This window comes from Erinaceus europaeus, unplaced genomic scaffold, assembly GCF_950295315.1.
Source record: "Erinaceus europaeus unplaced genomic scaffold, mEriEur2.1 scaffold_228, whole genome shotgun sequence".
Classification (NCBI taxonomy): domain Eukaryota; kingdom Metazoa; phylum Chordata; class Mammalia; order Eulipotyphla; family Erinaceidae; genus Erinaceus; species Erinaceus europaeus.
The window spans coordinates 137,760-159,385 of record NW_026647422.1 but is presented as its reverse complement, the minus strand read 5'-3'; the positions used below and the strand labels follow the sequence as shown (position 1 = coordinate 159,385).

At 37.7% G+C, this 21,626-nt stretch overlaps 1 long non-coding RNA gene across 1 annotated transcript in view; it reads right to left on the bottom strand.

Moving 5' to 3' along the window:
• Positions 1–4,019: 4,019 nt before the first annotated feature.
• LOC132536332 (uncharacterized) overlaps positions 4,020–21,626 on the bottom strand; it is a 30,039-nt gene continuing 12,432 nt past the window's right edge. The window contains exon 3 of the long non-coding RNA XR_009547955.1: positions 4,020–5,842. This is a non-coding gene — a long non-coding RNA (uncharacterized LOC132536332). The remainder of the gene's footprint in view (positions 5,843–21,626) is intronic.

Sequence of the window (21,626 nt, the reverse complement as noted above, 5' to 3'; positions counted from 1 at the left end):
GGTTCTAGATAGATTTCTTTTCTTTTTTTTAATATTTCTTTATTACTGTTTGTTTCCCTTCTTGTTTTATTGTTGTCGTTGTTGGATAGGGCAGAGAGAAATGGAGAGAGGAGGAGGAGAAAGAGGGGGAGAGAAAGACACCTGCAGACCTGCTTCACCACTTGTGAAGGGACTCCCCTGCAGGTGGGGATCCAGGGGCTGGGGGCTCCAACAGGAATCCTTAAGCTGGTCCTTGTGCTTTGTGCCACCTGTGCTTAACCCACAGCGCTACTGCCCAACTCCCTCTAGATAGACTTCTACATGGAAGAATCACAAAAGAACCAGTCACGTTTCAGGGAAATGAGCATTTATTAGGAGAAAGTAAGGACAGCAAAGGAGATGACAGTACAAGCCATGCAGGCATGTAGACCCAAGGAGGAAGAGAGGAAGGCCCTGGGCTCCCTGATCTTTCCAGCCTTTTAGGCTGTTCAGAGGAAGGACAGGGCCCTCAGGAAATCTATTTCAGCCTTTGTCTTCAGGCACTGCCTCTGCATTGTATGGACTTTGCAGGCAGGTGGGAGGAAGTGCTCTGGGTTATGCTCCCTGCCTCTGGTCCCTTCTCCTGGCTACCCACAGGTGCAGGGGGAGGAGTGCTGCTTTCCCTAAAATGTCCTCCAACAGCATCAACATAAAACAGAGCAGAGCAGTGCTCTGATGGTGCTGCTGCTGCTGTTACTCCTACTACCACTACCAACTACAACTATTATTGCTACAACTAATAATAATAATAATAGCAGCTGTAGTTATACTAGAAAAAAAGTAGGATTGTAAGATTGTCCCCTTGCCCCCCAGCACTATTCAGTTTTGGTTTATGGTGGTGCCTGGATTGAACCTGGGACCTGTTTACCCTCCCCTCCATGTCCTAACATATGAATATTCTCAATTTTCCCAAATAAAGGCTTAAAGTACTTAAAAACCATGCTATCTCCTCATTTCTTTGTTGAGATTATGTGAGGAACCTTTATTGTTGGGAGTGTAATGGGATAGAATTCTTCACACAAAAAATCACAATACTCCACACCAAGTCAGGTGGTTGAGTATGAATTTTACTTAAGCCTACTCAGCTGAGGGTCCAGCCCAGGGAAAACTCACACAGCATCTACCAAGGATTGAATGCCTAAGCACAGTCAAAAGCATCTTTTTATACTGTCTGCATCATATGCCAGCATTGGTTACAGACAATATTTTGCACAGTTTCTGGGACTTGGCTTGTTTACCTGAAATCTAATGAATGGGGGCCCTTTTAGGCTTGCACGACATCTTGTTATCCCAGAAACAATCATGCTACCTTACTGAAAGTCGCAGGGTTTACAAAAATGGAAAGTTATCATTATTCCTATTCTAGGTCTGGTAAATTTTTAGCGCTTCTATTGTTCTGGTGCCTGACTATCATCCTGGTTGATCTCTGAACTATGCTAGCAATTTCTTGATTATACCTGTACCCATTTTTAACTTGGTTATATCTGTACCCATTTTTAATCCTCACTGAGAGAACAAGCCTTTCTTTCCCCACCTTAAAGATAATCATTATGCTATCTAACCCCTGCCCAGATTGCATGTTTAAATGCATTAGTGAAGAAAACATACTGAAGATTTATTTTGCATTTTTATGGTCAATGATACACAGGGGATCTGAGAGAGAATAAGGCAGTTGCTAAGTGTTTTATAAAGTTTATTGGAATGAAGTAATTAAGAAAGAGTCACTAAGAGAAAGGTAGAGTGGACAGTAAAAAGGAGCTATCTACCTCAAAGATGAGACAGGGAGGCCTGTTAGCAAAGAGAGATCTAACTGCCTGCTTGCTAGGCAGGATTTCCTTGGCTATATACATTTCCATGAAAACTCAGTCTGTGGGAAAATAGGGAGAACGAATGTGTTGGTAGCCTGCCCTGGCTTCAGGAGGCAGATACTATTCAGTTTCCTCCACTCAATGGCTAGATGTGGAGGCCTTATCTTTTGATTTGCAGAATGAAGAAGCTGACTATTAAGTTTTTGCCTTGTCAATGCCTTAGGCCTTGAGGTATTTCACAGATAACCTTATTTTTTAAATAACTTTATGACACAGTACATATTTTGTATATAAATAAACATTTTGTAAAGTGGCCCAGATTGCTAAGAACTAGCTGTAGAAATAAAAATTGTGTACATAAAAGAACTAGTGAGTAATCCAAGGTGGTAAATTCTAAGCTGTGTTAATAGCACTGTTTGTTTCTGCTGCTGAAGTAATATGGTCTTGCTGTATTAAGGTATATGGTTGTTAACATTGGAAACAGTTTAAACACTTTTTTTCCAATGTCCACATGCATCCAAACTCTCTTGATATTCAGTAACCACAACATTTTTTTTTGATAAATATGACAAGAGCTATTCACATTAGAACACTATGTATTACAACTGTCAACTTGAGTATAGTTAGCTTAGTTATAATGTCCTTAAGTTCTATATTTAATTCACTATTTTATATTATTTTTTGCCACCAAGGCTATTGCTAGGACTTCATGCCTTCATAACCTATTTTTACTTTTTTTTTGGTCCAACTTTATTTTATACTTGACAGGACAATGAAATTGAGAGGGTGACGGATGGATGGAGAAAGAGTGAGACAAAGAGACATCATCATGACTTCACCACTATGTGAAGCTTCCCCCTGCAGGTGGGGACTGGGGGCGTGGGGAATTTGAGAGCTTAACTGGGTGTACTATTGTCCAACCATTTAATTTATAGTTTGGAATTTATTTTATTTTATATAATCTATAGAGACGGTTGTACATGAGCAAGGGAAAAAGAGAGGAGGGAGAGGGAAAGGGAGAGAAGCAATGCTCTAGTTCATGTGGCACTGAAGAATGAACCAGAGGCTTCAGATTTGCTAAGTGATGAGCTCTGACAGTTGTTGAGCAACTTCCCCAGTGTCCTTACTGAGTTATTTAACTTTATCCCTCACCTCCAGCTTTGTCCCATGAAAAGGGTAATCTCATTGGAATGTATTCCAGACTCCAAAATTTACCAATTTTAGTTAATTTCTGGTTTATTTTCTATTAGTCTAAAATGGTTAGCATGAAATATCATCATCATTGCTGGGGCTTCATGTCTGCACTAGGAATCCACTGCTCCTGCAGCCATCATTTTTTCATTGTTGTTGGTGTTGAAGGCAAGAGGAGGGTAATAATGATTCATTTGAATAAATGGGTAATACTGGCTAGTTAGGAACTTTCAGAATTTGGGTCCAGGCAATGAATGTCCCTGGCTACCCTCACATTAAAGTGAACAAAGACCCAGTTTTAAGCCCCTGGTCCCCACCTGCAGGGGAAAAGCTTCACAGATGCTGAAGCAGAGCTGCAGGGTCTTTCTGTCTCTTTCCCTCTCTACCTCTTTCCCCCTCTCAGTTTCTGTCTCTAGCCTACATCTATATCTATTTTAAAAAGAGGATATATTCAGATTTTCATTTTCCTCAGTTTAAATGTATCTACTTACCAATGAGAAAATTCTTGACAATACCAGCTCTTAGAATCTTGTGGTGGTCTGATTTGAGCACCTTCAGGAATGTAGGAATAATATACATCATGAAAAGCTGAATGACTATAAAGTTCCTAAGTAGTGCCTACCACATAGTGATCACTTACTTACATTTTGCTCCTTTAGGCTATATCATTATATTAGAGAATAAGAAGCTCTACGTCAGAGATACATTGACAGAGGGATGTGAGGACAGGCATTTTCCATTATAGACTTATGAAGCTCTAAGCCCATTCATGTTTGTTTGTTTCTTTGTTTTTTTCTTTCTATTTCAACAAATACATGTTTGTGCAAAACTACTTTATACACTTTAAATATTGTGAAAATTTTCAACTCAAAATACCAGTTATTTTCAATACCCTTCAAAGTGTGAACAAAACCTTCATATTTAAGTCATCACTTTAGAGGCAAGACTGGGTTGGTAGTGGAAAAAACCCTTCAGTTTCTGTATGTTTGAAAAGATCTTTATTTCAAGCTTATATTTGAGGGGTCATTTAGTAGGATACAGAATTTGTGACCCCCAATTCTTATGTTTTAATACTATGAAGATGCTGTTCCACACCCTTGTTGCCTCTGGGATTTGTGATGAGAAACCTGATGAAAGCATGATGGTTCTGTTTTTCTATGTGACTTTCTTCCTTTCCTGGCAGCCTGCAGTGTTTTTTTTTCCTCATCCCTGGTTTTTAAATAGTTTCACAATAATATGTCTGTGTGTGTTGCTTTGGATTCAGAAATTTAGGTGTGTGTTCACATTCTTGGATTTCTATATTTTGAACATTGCTCAGGTATGGAAAATTCTGGGAAAATTTCATTGAATATGTCTGCTCCCCTTTCTCTTCTTTCCCAGGGATTTCAGTAACTCTGATGTTCATCTTTCTGATGGAGTCTAAAATTTTGTTGAGAAGTACTTAATTTTTCCTGAACCTTTATAAGAGTTTTAATTTCAGAGTGTGGTGGTTGTATCTTCTGGTGCTGATATTCTCTCCTCCACCTGGTTAAGTCTACTTCTGAGGTCTGTTCCCTCAACCTGAATTACATTTAAAGTTTCCTTTCTGACCCTGAAGTTCTGTTTGGAGTTCTTTTTGTTTTTTTTTTGTTTTGATTTGTTCCTGTACTTTGCAATTCTTTGGTAAGATGATCACTTAATTCTTGAATTGATTTCATAATGAGTTTTCTGAACTCTATCTCTGTTATTTTTTTCTAGATCTGGGTCTCTCTGTCCATTTGGAGTTTCTGTAGTTGCTGTCTGTATATTTCTCCATTTCTTCATTTACTGTGGAATCCTTGTGTCAGCAGCAGGTACTGAGGGTAAGGAGTCTGATTTTCCTACTTCTATATCTTGGTTGGGGAGTGGAATTTTATCCTGAGTCTTCAGTCAGGTTGTGTGATGACCTTGATGTCAATATACGGTCTCCCTGCTGCTGTTTTAGCCTGTGGGGTCTCAACAATGGAGACTCAGAAGTCACAGTTGTAAATTGAATTTTTAGTTGATTTTTTTAAACAAATTGTTTGTTATGTAAACTCGAACCTAGAAGTGGTATATCTTAACTGCCAATCTAATTTGGAGCCTGCTGTCTCTGAGCCCCGGATTTTAGTCCTCAGAATCACTTATTCAGCCCTGTCAGTCCTCAAGTAACATGTGTCTGTAGTCACCTATGACTTGGGCAATTTTTTTATTTTTTTAACCATCAATTCTTTTTTTTCTTTATAAATTGAATGATTTTTAAATTTATTTTTTATGTTACAGAGTTACATGTCAACAGGGGTTGAATCCAAACCAGTCCCATCACCAGAGTTCTTAATCTTCACTTTCCCCACTACAATCCACCACAGTTCCAATTAGGTTATAGAAATGGGCCAACCATCTTCTCTACAACTATCTGTCCACATTTATACATAGTTGCCCCTTCTTTTCTGATTCAATCTTTTCTTTCCCTCCCAGCCACTCATGATAACGTAACTGCCTTCATATGTCCCTCTTCTTTTCCTTCTCTCTCTCTGGTTGCCGGTGGAGCTGGAGTGCAGAACCCTCTTATCTTCATCAGATCACTTCTCCCCTGCTAGGAGTTTGAATCAAGGTTGTTTTTGGGGAGCAGAAGGTAGGAGTCCTGGCTTTCATAATTGCTTCTCCACTGAACATGGGCACTGGCAGGTCAATCCATACCCCTAGCCTGTTTTTATCTTTCTCTAGTATACCAGAGCTCTGGAGATGTGAAGGTCCAGGACACATTGGTGAGGTCATCTGCCCATAGAAGTCGGGATGAAGTCATGATAGCATCTGTAACTTGGTGTCTGGAAGGTGACATGACATAAGTTGAGACAAAATGGTTAGTGAACAGGAACCAAAAATTAGGATTAGAGCAGATGAGATTAGGGATTTTAGGGTAGAAGAAAGCTAGGAAAACCCTGGGGGCACACAACTATGATAGTTTTGCTTAAGTTTTGTAGTTAGCCTGAAGTTGGATAAGGATATTGTCTGAGAGAATGGTGTCAGAGTAGAGAAAAATGGCTGGAAAGTTGGATTAGGGCAGAGAGTAGCTCCCATTCTTGAAAAAAAATCCTGTGGATAAAATGAAGTATTTACCTTTAACCACTTGCTCCAGGGCCGGCCAGCTGGCCTGCCTCCATCCCTCTCCAATTCCGTCTCTCTCTCTCTCCATCTGTATATATATATGAATAGTCTTGTATATATATGAAGTAATAGTCTTGTTCATTAACTAGAATAAGAGAACATATCTCATTTTAGTTAATGAACAAGACTATTCATTTTTTTCTTCTCTACTGAAAGGGTGAACATAAGAAAATTAGAATTTTATATATATTTAGCACCAGAGCCTGTGTAACCTCTTAGTCCCTATTGGTCTGTGTTGGTATGCTTCTGGTTCTGCTTCTGGGATCTCTTCTGTTACATTGGTTTGGTCTCACTCCCCTCGCCTCTGGGAGATTGTGGTTTAGTCTTTGCCTTTTTGCTCTTCTCCCTTCTCCCCGCCCCCTACCCTATGTACTTGCTGGCTTCCTGATGCTGCAGCCAGAGGAGAAGGATGCAGGAGCACATTGTATGGTGATTAGGTTTTTGGACTGTTTGCCAGCTAGTGAATAAAGATTAAACTGCATTCTCAGCTCAGTCTTGTCTCCCTGGTTGTCTGTTACCCCCTGTGAAGCCAGCCCAGAGAAAACAACTTCAGGTGATTTTCATTGCTTCACCTAGCTGATAGGGAGAGCAAACCACAGAAGCTGCTGCTCCATAGTAGGATCTACGATGTGTGCTTTACTTACATGATGCCCTGGATTCTTTTCTAGTGCTCCCATCATTCCCATTATAAAAGAAAAGAATATACAAGTGGTCATAGTAATGTGTAACAAAGTATTTTAAATTAAATGTGTCGATATATTAACTAGAGAAAACTGTGTCATTTCACCTTCCTCGGTATTTCTATATTCATTATATGGCTAAGATCAGATCCTCTTTTTGTTTGTTTGCTTGTTTTTGCCTCCAGGGTTATCACTGGGGCTCTGTGCTAACACTACAAATCCATGGCTCCTGGCAACCTTTTTTTTTCTTCCCATTTTATTCAGTAGGACAGAAAAAAAATGAGAGTGGAGGGGGGATAGCAAGAGACAAAGATATACTCTTCATTTTTTTTTTGTTTTACATTAATGCAGAGAGTGAAAAGGACCAAACCACTAAAGCTTCCTTCAGTGCTGTGGGGTCCAGGTTTACAATTAATCTGCACAGAGTGCAAAGTATTTGAATATTCCAGAGAACTATTTCACCAGCTCAGTTCTCTTAAAGCTCAGTAACTACATTTTGAATTAACTTGGATAATAGAGAAATTTATGAAGATTCATTACTATCATTTACAAGAAATTAATATGAACTAGGCACTCTGTAGATATACATTATATAAAATATATATATATATATTTTTCTCCTGCAGTGTTATTGCTGGGCTCCGTGCCTGCACCATGAATCCACTGCTCCTAGAGGCCTTTTATTCCCCCCTTTTGTTGCCCTTGTTGTTGTAGCCTCGTTGTGGTTATTATTATTGCCATTGTTGATGTTGTTCATTGTTGGATAGGACAGAGAGCAATGGAGAGAGGAGGGAAAGACAGAGAGGGGGAGACAAAAGATAGACACCTGCAGACCTGCTTCACTGCCTATGAAGCGACTCCCCAGCAGATGGGGAGCCGGGGGCTCGAACCGGGATACTTACGCTGGTCCTTGCACTTTGTGCCACATGCACTTAACCCACTGCGTCACCTCCTGACCCCCCAAAATGATAACTTTTATTATCACAGTCATGATATAATCATACAAATTGGGCAGGGGTAGATAGCATAATGGTGATGCAAACAAACTGCCATGCCTGAGGCTTCAAAGTTTCAGGTTCAGTCTCCAGCATCAGCATAAGCCAGAGCTGACCAGTGCTCTGATTAAAACAATCATACAAATTAAAAAATATAATTCAATAAATTGTGCCAATTCACCAAAAGTATGTAAGAGTTTGATGTATATTTGTGTGCACATATATCCTTTAGATTTTTTTTCCCTCCAGTGTTATTGCTGGGCTCGGTGCCTGCACCATGAATCCACCGCTCCTGGAGGCCATTTTATCCCCCTTTTGTTGCCCTTGTTGTAGCCTCGTTGTGGTTATTATTATTACTACCTTTGTTGATGTACTTTGTTGTTGGATAGGACAGAGAGAAATGGAGAGAGAAAGGGAAGACAGAGAGGGGAGAGAAAGATAGACACCTGTAGACCTGTTCCAAGGCCTGTGAAGTGACTCCCCTGCAGGTGGGGAGCCGGGGGCTCGAACCGGGATCCTTACGCTGATCCCTGTACTTTGCGCCACATGAGCTTAACCTACTGTACCACCACCCAACACTGTATCCTTTAGATTTTAAACCTGTACCCATATTTTATGATTTCTAATTATAGCCCTTGTACTTGACATGGAAAAAATGAGAATAAGGGGAAAATAAGTATTTTAGTGTTTATTAGATAATTATATCAATTATTTTTGTTCTGCTAATTTGTTGCTAGGTCAAATAGTGAACCTGGTGAAATAAATTTATATAGAAATAAATACTGATGAAAACTCAGTATATTCAAATTAATTCTCCTCAAGAGAAAAAAAGTAATTTGTAGAGCATAATGGGAGAATGGGGCAACATCTAACATTTTGTTGCCCAGATGAGGCATTAAGCCAATGAAGGTAATGGTTGTAATTTTGCCAAAATACAAATATTTGGTAGACTTTTGTAACACAATGCACTAGAGTTTGGCATGATTTTTTTTTCCCCTAAAATGTTCCCTTAGGGATGACCCGATATGTTTTTCAAACACTGCCACCCACTTCCATATGTATCCCCTTTCTTGCCAATATTTTCTTAGCTACTTTTTGTTTTGTTTTGTTTTTATGCTTTTGGCCACTCACTAGACCTTCAGCAGCCAATGGGTACACACAGGCACATGCACACACACTAATGGCACATATGCCATTATATTAGAGAAAATACTTTTTATTAAACTGAAAGTGAGGGAGATATGTCATACTTGGAGTGTTGTATGTTTCATATCGGTTTGGTCTCATTCCCCCCACCTCTGGGAGAAATTGGTCTGGCCCTTGCTAGTTTCGCGCCTCACTTTCTCCCCGCCCCCTATGCTAGGTAGTTTGAGAGTTCTTGGCGGGCTGCCAGAGAAGAAGGATGCAGGACAGATCTGTGTGGTGATTAGTTTAAGGGTCTCTCTGCCAGAGCAGAAAGACAGGAGAGCACGTGTTTGCCCGCTCATGAATAAAGCTTCTCTGCCCAGCCGTGTGTCTCTGAGTCTCTCTTTACCCCCGCAAAGCTAGCCCGGCCTCCTGGAGCCCCGAACCTTAACAACATTGGAGTATATGTATTATTTGCTAGTTACTACGTTTCTAGAAAGAAGACCTTCTAGAATCTAGATAATTAACACAAGCAGCACATTTGGAAAACATACCAAATTATCACTTTCCTTTGAAGCAAATCATTTATTTCCTCGGATAAAATATCTGTCTTCTTTGAATAACTCTTTCCCTTTAGTTTTAGCACATTGTTTTGGCCGTTTATTAAAACTTCAAGTGGGAGTTACACAGTTTAGCCTAAATATGTCATTTTGCTTTAACACGAGATTTCTGTTAAAATAGAATGAATAGATCATTATACCGATTCATCCTCATTTGACTATGAGGAAACCGTAAGCCAAAAATAGTCAACACTTGTGGAATATATAGTAATCGAGAGCAACAGTAAATTACATTTTAAGAACTCAGCAAGGTGAGAATGAGACACTTAGAAAATTTTATGCTAGGAACTTTGCCAAAATGAAGACATTTAAAGATGTGTTAAGCAAGACCATATCTCATTGAACTTTCTACATTTGGAAGATTCTTGCTTCACCTAGACTTGTTTTCATACTGTAGGAGTTTCCTGGACGATACTGATTTGCTTCTTTTCTGCTCAGTTGTGGATAACCTTTTATTCGTAGATCTTGTGTATAGGCATTAGCTGTAGTTAATTTGTGGAATCAAATACAATTGTTAAAGCCGGAACATATAATTAATTATACTTCTGTAGAAAATTATCTTGAATCATACAATTTAATTCTCATATTCTGAAGAAAAAAATGAAGTAGATACAAATTCAAAATAACTTTTACTTTAAAAAATCTCGAAATAATAAAATGGCCATATTGGAATCATTATATAATATTTTCTCTCATTATAATGCTATAAATCATAAAATATGCAGATTTTTTTCAGAACGTAGAGTACGGAAAAAATTTAATTATCAAATTCAAACTTCTAAAAACACTATTTACACTAGTGGACTAGGGAAGAATAGAAATAAAATATGGAAATGAAGCACTCATTTAAAATACACGAGTATTTGTACTAATGAATATTTTGCAGTAGGTCAAAAAGCCATGATAAGATATTTATACTATAGTGTGATGCCTAGTAGTTTAGTACAAAAGTTAAAACCACCTGCAGTCAGTCCTTAAGCAGAGTATTGTGCTATATTCATATTCACATTTCAAGTGGCAATTTAGTTTCAACAAAACACAATCATTTATCATCTTAAATTAATTATGGTTAATTTGAGTTTTATTATGTTTGTATTCTTGTTTGCATGTAGTTTGTAAATTTATTTTCTTCAGTTCAGAACTCTAAATGTGTGGGATTCATCTTTAGTGTTGTACTATTCTCATGTATAACCAACTTACATAATCATATAATGTGTCAATAACTGAAGGTTTTGCAATAGAAAGAGATGTTTCAAGGAAATACTGAGGAAACTTAGTCTTTACTTGCCAAGAAATCATTCATTGGGCTGATACTTCTTGATGGTAATCACTTATTCTATTATCAATATACATTCTAATAATACACATTCTAAACAAGTAATATCTTTTAGGTATTCCAATATATAATTGTTATACTCCATTCTCTAGGATTCCCTTCATTCAACCAGTTTTCTTTTTTGAGAGGCTTTAAACCCCTTTCTCTTTTCTTTTTTTTAAATTTATTTTTTATTTAAGAAAGGATAAAATAAAAAATCCATATGGTAGGAGGGGTACAACTCCACACAATTCCCACCACCCAATCTCCATATCCCACCCCCTCCCCTGATAGCTTTCCCACTCACTATCCCTCTGGGAGCATGGACCCAGGGTCGTTGTGGGTTGCAGTAGGTGGAAGGTCTAGCTTCTGTAATTGCTTCCCCGCTGAACATGGACGTTGACTGGTCGATCCATACTCCCAGTCTGCCTCTCTCTTTCCCTAGTAAGGTGGGTCTCTGGGGAAGCAGAGTCTTCTTTTGCACTGCGAAGACTACTACTGTCCTTAGAAAAAACTCTAGGTATTAACTTCCTGTAGCAATTTTTTAATGAAAATATTTGCACAAATCCATTTTATGTTTCATCAACATAAAATTAATAAATTTGCTAATATGACCCTCACATGTTCTATATTCAAAGGACTATTAAACCAATTAGCATTAAACACTGAAGATAAGTAGATAGGTACATAGATGATACTTACAGGGTCTATTTATAGGGTCTATATACATAGAAGATATATAAATACGGTGGAAATTGTGTGGAGTTTTACCCCTCTTATCCTACAGTTTTGTTAATGTCTTTTTTTAATATTTATTTATTCCTTTTTTGTTGCCCTTGTTTTATTGTTGTTATTATTGTTGTCATTGTTGTTGATGTTATCGTTGTTAGATAGGACAGAGAGAAAAGGAGAGAGGAGGGGAAGACAGAGGGGGAGAGAAAGACACCTGAAGACCTGCTTCACCACTTGTGAAGCGACTCCCCTGCAGGTGGGGAGCCAGGTCTCCAACAGGGATATTTATGCCGGTCCTTTCGCTTTGCACCACGTGCACTTAACCCACTGTGCTACTAATGCCTGAGTCCATGTTTTGTTAATATCTTTTAATATTTTTTCAATATTTATTTATTCCCTTTTGTTGCCCTTGTTGTTTTATTGTTGTAGTTATAATTGTTGTTGCTATTGATGTCGTCATTGATGGGTAGGACAGAGAGAAAAGGAGAGAGGAGGGGCAGACAGAGAGGAGGAGAGAAAGTTAGACACCTGCACACCTCCTTCACCACCTGTGAAGTGACTCCCTGGTGGGGAGAATGGAGCTTGAACTTGTATCCTTATGCTGGTCCTTGCACTTTGTGCCACCTGCACTTAACCCACTCCGCTACCACCTAACTCCCAGGTATCTAATTCTAAGTAGACACTATTTCATTAGGAACTTTATTGTGTCTCTTCAGGCCTTTCTACTTGGCTTGCTGCATATACTGACTCACTGCAGACGACTATGCACTTTTGCTTTCAGGTTTATATTTTGCCCTAATTTATGGATACATGTGAACATATGCCCTATCTCATGGGACTCACTCCATATCTAGATTTGGGACTTTGTTAGGAAGTGAACCACCTGGAATGGAATTAGAGAAACCTATGAAAGGAAAGGTCTCACCAGAGTAATGAGCATTGTGTTGATTAGATTGGGACCAGCAGATGCAATATCATTTGGTATGAAATGAGAGAAGCATGCCTGAAAGTGAACCCCACCCTTGAGGTTCCAGGACTGGGGGAAATATAGCTCTATAGAGGTTCCTGCTGTCTTAGGGTTTAATAAGGCAATAGATAGTTATTGCTATAATCAAATTATTTGGCAATTGGGTTAACTTTGAAAACCCTATTGTTAGGATTTGCTGTATCATATACAACATTACCATAATTTATGTCCTTTGACATTATTTGTGCAAAGCTGTGTGCCCAACATATGAATGGCTGAGAAAGCTGTGGTATATATACATAATGGAATACTACACAGCTATTTAGAACAATGAACCCACCTTCTCTGACCCATCTTGGATGGAGCTAGAAGGAATTATGTTAAGTGAGCTAAGTCAGAAAGACAAAGACAAGTATGGGATGATCCTACTCATAAACAGAAATTGAGAAAGAAGGACAGAAAGTCATAGGGCACCAACATAAAAATATCTGGGTGGAGGGTGTGGGTAGCTGTTTGGCTTCACTGGGGTGTGGGTGGAGGCTGTGGATGGATGGGACACAGTCTTTTGGTGGTAGGAATAGTGTTTATGCACACTCCTATTAACTTATAGCCATACAAATCACTACTTAATATGAGAGGGGAAAATTGATTGGATGTCTTAAACTTTCTAATGCACATATGCTGAGTCTTTGAAATGTTGGCTCTTAAAAGCTTAGGCCAAGGAGAACAGAAGCAACATGTGGAACTCTCTTATTGGTCAGTCCTTACCAATTGTCTGCCTCTGCCTCTCCTGGGGTGCTGGGAGACTACAACTATAGTTTTCCTGTTCCCCCTCCTTCTAGCTTTTCAGTCTTTGTTGCTTTTTTGTAATTGTTTAGGAAGGGGAAGGTGCTGGAATAGCATAAACTACAGGTTGGTCTTTCAGTTCTCCTTTATTTCTTTTTTTGTTTGTTTATTTTAATTTTATTTTTCTTTGCAGGTTTTTTTTGCTCTGGCATTGATGTTTGTTTGCTTCTCCTTAATACTTTGACCAAATCAGCCTTTTTTGGTAGTCCATTGAAGTTACTGGTGATTGGTCATCCTCTCTTTTGTGGTAGTAGCAGGTATTTTTGTTTGATTTTGTGTGTGTGTGTTGTTTAGTTTGTATGTTTTCTTTTTCCTTTGTTTTGCTGTGTCTTTTTCTCCTTCCCTCTCTCTAATTCTTTCCTTCATTCTGTTTTGAAAATCTTAGCTCTTGCTCCTATATCTGCCATATACACTTGTGCTTATTTGTGATCTATATTGTGTTCAAGAAATCTGACATAGAAAGGTTCCAATTTATTATAATTTTAATTGTATTTTTTATATTTATTTATTTATTTTCCCTTTTGTTGCCCTTGCTGATTTTTATTGTTGTTGTTTTTACTGATGTCATCATTGTTAGATAGGACAGAGAGAAATGTAGAGAGGAGGAGAAGACACAGAAGGGGAAAGAAAGATAGAAACCTGCAGACCTGCTTCACAGCTTGTGAACAGACTCCCCTACAGGTGGAGAGCCCGTACTGGAACAGGGATCCTTATGCCCGTCCTTGTGATTTGTACCACCTGTGCTTAACCAGCTGCGCTACCACCTGAATACCAGGTCATTATATTTATTTATTTATTTATTTATTTAAGAAAGGAGACATTAACAAAAACGTAGGATAGGAGGGGTACAACTCCACACAATTCCCACCACTCGATCTGCATATCCCATCCCTTCTCCTGATAGCTTTCCCATCTCTATCCCTCTGGGAGTATTGACCCAGGGTCATTGTGGGTTGCAGAAGGTTGAAGGTCTGGCTTCTGTCATTGCTTCCCCACTGAACATGAGCATTGACTGGTAGAGCCATACTCCCAGTCTGCCTCTCTCTTTCCCTAGTAGGGTGGGTCTTGAGGAAGCAGAGCTCCAGGACACATTGATGGGGTCCTCTTCCAGGGAATTCTGGTTGGCATCATGCTAGCATCTAGGACATAGTGGCTGAAAAGAGAGTTTACATACAAAGCCAAACAAATTGTTGAACAATCATGGATCTAAAGGCTGGAATAGTGCAGATGAAGTGTTGGGGGGTACTCTCTGCAGACTCTTGCGTACTTCTGCTTTCAGGTAAATATTTTTCCCTGGTTTATGGACATGTGTGAACATATGCTCTATCTCAGGGGACCTGGTCTATATCTAGGATTGGGGAATTTATTGGGGGAGTGGAACACCTGGAATGGAATTAGAGAATACTATGAAAGGCAAGGAAAGGTCTCACCTGAGAGATGAAACTGAAGGGTTGTCATTCCACTCCTGAAGTCTCTGGACACAGTCTGAAGTGAAACATGCTGGGGTGGCACTCGGTGCATTGACTAGGTTGCAATCGGCAGATGAAATATTATTTGATATGAATTGAGAGATCCATGCAGGAAACTGGGACCCACCCTAAGGTTCCAGGACTGGGGAAAATATGGCTCTATAGTGGAAATGTGAGGTCCCTGCCGTCTTAGGGTTCAAGAAGACAATGGATAGTTATAGTTATCACATTATTTGGTAATTGGGTTAACTTTGTAAAGTCCCTTTGTTAGGGTTTGCTGTATAATACCCAGCATCTTGTATATAGTGGTGCCACCAGTTGCTTCTGTTCTCCCTGGTCTAGGCTTTTGAGAGAATCTACATATCAAAGACTCAGCCTATGTACTAAAAAAACTCAGTTTGTGTTTTAAAAAATTCTAGACATATGATCAGTTTTCCCCTCTCATATTAATTGAATAGTGGTTTATATGACTACACTTTACTAGGAGTGGACATAAACAGTGGGGCACCTGAGAACAGTGTTGTAAGACAGTGTTCCTCTACCTTGGCCCATCCTCTCAAGTAGTGCTATCAGTGGGAACAAGTCATTATTGGTACTGTAAATGCCACTAAATGTGATTTGTTGGGTCTTTCACTTTGATAATTATGGATGTAAATACCTGCTATAAAATTGGACTTCATCTAATTATCCCTAAGATAACTTGTGGCTGTCTTTAGCAGCCCTAGGTCACAGACTTTTTATTGAGTAGAAGAATTTACATAAAGAGACTGAGGAGAAAATGCCCCAAATAGGGAAATTAATTTTGAAAAACTCTATATTGAAATTGATAGTGCAAATGTGAAGACCAAAAGCCCTCATATAGATTCCAGAATAAAAGAAATATGGATTGGGTTGGCAAAGTAGCTCACAGGAATAGTGCACTACTGTGGCCTATGTGCCACTCAGGTTTTGCATTGTGATAGTTACAGATCAATGTTAAGGCTTTTTAAAGAAAAAAAGGAAAACGAAGTACTCATCACACAAAGCATGCAATAAAAAAATAAAAAGAATTTTGTTAAGAGCATTCTATCAAAAGAAATTTAAAAAATGCTTGAGACACATGTAGCTTGTACTCAGCATATAATGATTATTTTATATCTATTTAGTGACGGCAAATAAAATGCAATCTTAATTCTGTAATATATAAATATCTCATAATACAAAGATGAGTAAAAAGTGTACCAAAAAAAGGAAAAAGATAGAAGTTTCCAAATTTAAGCCTACATGATGTGAAATGGAATATGAACTGGATGAGCCTAGGAACAGATAAAAGTTCATGGAAGATAGACTTACTGATTTTGAAGACAAATCGCTGATAAATCAGATAGGTAGATAGATAGACAGACAGACAGGCAGGGGCATCTTGCTGAGGTGTATGAGGTGAAAGTTTGAACTACATTGTATGGCAGTCTGAGTTCAAACTTATCACTGCTATTTTTTTCACTAAGAATTTGAATAGGTTGCTGTAACTCTTTATCTGATTTTCCTTTTTCTATGAAATGGAACCAATAATACATCCCTTACATTTTTTAAAAAAAAACACACATTTAGTTTATTCATTTAACTATCTCTAAATATGAGATGGTTAAATAAATAAACTGCTTATCTCTAGCATATAGTGGTTTGGGGCATTGAACTTGAGACTTTGAAGCCTCAGGCATGACAGTCCCTTTGCATAACCATTATGCTATCTAACCTATCCCACACTTTTTGTCTTTCACAATTACACCACTTGATCTGCCTAAATTACTTAAAACTGTTCAGAATTGCTAAGCACTTAGTAAATGACAATGTGTTTATTTTTCTTTTTTCTTTTTCTAAGTCTCAGCATGATCCATCTCTATTTGGCTTTAAACCCAAACAAAAGTTTTACCACTTGTTATATGTTTTCTAGAAATCTTAATACAATTTAAACTTTTTAAAATTACTGTAAGTTTCTTTAGTTCACCTACTTTAAGGTAGTGGAACTTCTGCACATGACCACACCACAGCAGAGAACTTTCCAGACCCTGTGTCAATGTGACAGCTCTCTTGCATTGTAAAAGTTTGCCCAGGCAGGGTACCATTGATGGTTACTTTATAATTTTTCTCATTGGAAAAAAAAATCCATTGCATAAGCAGAAAGCATTGAAAAATATACACAATTGTTCTATGAAACTATGCCATTTATCATTTTTGACAAAGGTATATATGAAAAAGTAATAATAATCCCACATAGACTTTTGCCCTGTCTTACTGCAGAAAAAAAAAATCATTCTGAAAGCCAAGGGAAGAGTGGGAGGGAATGGAGGAAAGGGAGGGCAGGACAAACATAATGTTAATCGGAGTGTACTTTTTCTTAGTTGAATTTAATTATGGTAAATTATAAGCATTATGCACAGTGGGTGTAAAGTATAATTTTGTTTTTATGACTGATTAAGTGAATATACTTTTTACTATTTCCCATTGGAAGTTGAGATAGAAACAAATAAGAGCTAAATTAATTAAACATTTTACACTAAATGCACTGTGTTTGAATGTGAAGATATTGAGGCAATTCTCACACAACCAGCCCCAAATGCAAAAAGAGTATCTGGGGGAAAGTTCATACAAAATCTATGAATATATAAGTGAATTTGGAGCTTGAAGTATAAAAGAAAAAATACAATAAAAAAGGAAAAGTGGCAAATTGAAAAGAAGATTGCAGAAGATATTAAGAAAAATATTAGGACATTTTTCAAGCATGGGAGGAACAAAAGGTCAGTGGCAGAGAGAGTAGAGTTTTCAGAGCAATTTACTGACTCAAAAGACAGGTATTGCTAAAGCAAAAATCAAATGAGTTCATTGCCTTCCTGTTTTCACAGAGGGCTTAGGGAAAACAATCAGAAATAGATATAAATCTCAGAAGAATAAGAAAGGGGGGACAAAAAGGAAGGTTATCCTGTGCAGAAACAAGTGCCTAAAAATAAGAATATTTTGTAAAAAGGAACAAAACTGTGCCTTCATCCTTAGCAGATGTATTATTTCATAGGTTAGTAGGGAAATATAGAAGGAATTTTTAAAGATAAAAAGTACAGTCCCTTTTCCTAAATTTGTGAGGCAAGTGATGAGTATTCAGACAGCCATGGATAAAAGTAGGATCTCTACTGGGATTCCATTTCCATGAAAGACAACAGCATTCAGAAATGGTTTCTGTAAGGTTACAAAAATTCATATGAAAATGAATGAAGAGGAAGGCAATAAGACTTAGGCCTGAGGTTACCATCACTACTGTTATACAAGAAAATCTGCATCTGTTGAAGAGCCTAGGCAAAACAGAAAATTAAATTAAAAAAAAATATATATATATATAGTCACACAGAAGCACTTTCACTCAAAGAACTGATGCTGGAATAATTGTATCTTGTTAGGTCATGGCCTTTGGGCCCATGGCACAGTTTCTTGGATCTCTAACCTGATCATTTAAGTGTACAACTAGTCTTCGATATTAAATACTTAGAAGTGGTTTCATAGCACATCTAGATAGAGGGCAAGGAAGCCAAAAATAATTTCACTGATACTGTTTTGGGAGCAAGGAAAATAAATAAACATGATGGGAATATTAACCTTGTACAAGGCTTGCAAAAACTATAACTAAAAGAAACAAGAATAGAGCTACTCCTGGTGCAGGAAAAAGTCATACTTTTAAAGAAGTTGTATGGAGAGAAGCAGAAGAATTCTTTAGAGTCTCAGGGATGATTTGTGTATAACTGGCATAGCCAGGAAGAACTTCAAATGTTTTCTTCCCAGAGTCTATATCTTTGGAAAGCATAGAGAGATGATGTGATGGTTAATTGTGTTAAACCAGATTGTCTGGACCTTGTGGGCATATGTTTGGTCAAACATTATTCTCCTAGATTTCTAAAATGTTTTTTGGATGAGATCAGCATTTGAATAGTTGAACTCCAGTATAACAGACTACTCTTCATTATGTTGGCAGTCCTCATGCAATCAGGTGATGGCCTTAATATAACAAGGACATAGCACTCCTGAGCAACTATTTTTGAATCATTTCATAAATATCTGAATCTTGAGCTTATATTCCTACTCCATCTGATTTTGGTCTCATTAAGGCATCCACAATAAAATGAATCAGTTCCTTAAGATGAATTTCATTATCATGATAGATAATTGATAAGTAGGTAGATAGCTATTTTGTCATTACCTCTCAATATAAATAAGATCAGACAAATGCTATATATTAGCATACATCTTAATTTCTTTTTAAAATGTTTTTTATATTTATTTTCCCTTTTGTTGCCCTTTTTGTTGCCGTTATTGATGTCATTGTTGTTGGATGGGACAGAGAGAAATGGAGAGAGGAGGGAAAGACAGGGGGAGAGAAAGACAGACACTTGCAGACCTGCTTCACCACCTGTGTAAGGTGGAGCCAGGGGTTGGAACCTGGTTCTTACACTGGTCCTTGGACTCGGTGCCACGTGTGCTTAACCTGCTGTGATACCGTCCAACTCACCTTAATTTACATTTATAAGCCTGATCTTGTGAACAGTTATGACCCATTTGTAAATTATGTAGCTCATTTACTCCAAAGTCCACTCTATTTACTACTTGACCTGAGAATGAGATTGTCTCTAAAACCACAGGTAATTTTAGTAACATCTTGAAGCATGAAAGTCTAAAAAGACAGCATATCCAAAAAAAATGACAGCATATCCAAAAGAAATAGTAGATTTCAATTTAATTTCAGGGTGTCAATTTCAAAGTGACAAGAATTCAGAGAAAGAAACCAAAGAGACCATGCCATGAAAGAGAATCCAGAGTCCATAAGAGGATGTATGAAATATTAGCACTTTGTTCTTCAAATAGTAAGCTTCAGCCCAAAGCCCTGTTTGTATAGCTCAATAGTCTGTTTGATCTTAAATTGATCTGCTTTGACATTTTTTTCTCAGAAAGATTTTGGAGATAGATGGAATGGATCCTTCGGATACTTCTAGAACAATCCCTCTAAAACAACATAATCAGATCTATTCTGGGTGCTTTTGTTTGGGAGCTACATCTACTTGAACTGAAATGACACTGGAGTTTCACAGCTCCAGGCTGACTTTTCAGGTGGTGAGACCACAGCACCAAACCATCTACCATGTAGGGAGGCCAGGCTTGAACCTGGTGTGCATATATAGCAAACCAGGTGCACTGTCCAGATGAGTTATATTGCTGATCTGAGATTAGCATTTTTATTAAGTTAACATTTTTTAAAAGATATTTTGCTAAGATTTGAAGGAAATATTTGGCATCAGGTTTTTTATAAGGTAGTACTTATAAGCAGTATAATCATAGAAAAATGCTCTTTCAAAGAAGTATTACTAATTTAGGTAAATAAAACTAGGTTAAGATAAAGAAAAAATGTACAGGGATGGAAAGAATAAAACTTAAATGTCATACAAGAACTAAAAGAAAACATAATTTTTATTTTTTGGCCAAATTAAAAAAGTAATAAATCATGCCGGGGGCGTAAGTCATGCCAAATATTTATCATCATATCTACAATAAATGCTTAAATTAGTGTGAAAAAGGAGCCTGTAGTGGTGTACCCATTTGAGTATTATACACATTACTATGCACAAGGATCTGGGTTTAAGCTCCCCCCTCCTTCCTCTGCTCCCAGCCTACAGGGGGACACTTTCACAAGTTATGAAACAGGTCTGCAGATATATATATTTATCTCCTTTCTATTTCTCTAGTCCCAGTAATAACCATGATGACAATTAAACAAAATAAAAAGTTAGAAAAAAATTGAAATATGCTGAGAAATTTTGTGTATTTACTAATGAGACTTGGTACCATCATTCTAGCAATAAACACAGGAAGGAATAGAGTGACACTAAAGAAAATAGAATTTAAATTGACTGTATATGGTATGGTGGGACATTTATTTTTTAAAACTTCAATAAGGATTACTATATTGAGGGTCAGAGAGATAGCTTAGCAGATATGACACCTCCATTGCACTGTGTGCCACATAGGTCCAAGTTCAGCAGCACATGGGAGACAGCAGTGAAGGAACCTTCGGTCTGTGGTGTCTAGCCCTGACTCTGTCTCTCTCTTTCTCTACGAGTAAAAAAACAGTGTTTTGAAGCAGAGATATCATCTATATGTGAAGTCCCAATCCCCTCATTCCCCCCACCCCAATAAAGGAATATAAAATATATACACATAATAGAATACCACTCAGCTATGAAAAGTTGATTTGTATATCTTTCTTCTCTCTCCCCCTTCCCACTTCTCTCTCTCTCCATCTCTCTCTCTCTCTATATATATATATATATATGTGTGTATATATATATATACATATATATATATACTTTATATATTGTTAGATACATGGGTTGTTTCCATCTTTTTTTTTTTTGCCTCCAGGGTTATCACTGGGACTCAGTGCGTGCACTATGAATCCACTGCTCCTGGAGGCTTCTTTTTTTTCCTTTTGTTGCCCTTGTTGTTTGTTGTCATTATTATTGTTGTTGTTATTGCTGTCTGATAGGACAGAGAGAAATCGAGAGGACCAATATAAGTAGGTCACTTATGTATACAGAATAGAATACTGCTAAATTATAAAAAAAGTGGAAATTATGCCCTTTGTAACAGTAAGACTACCCCCAAATATTGAGCTTAGTGAA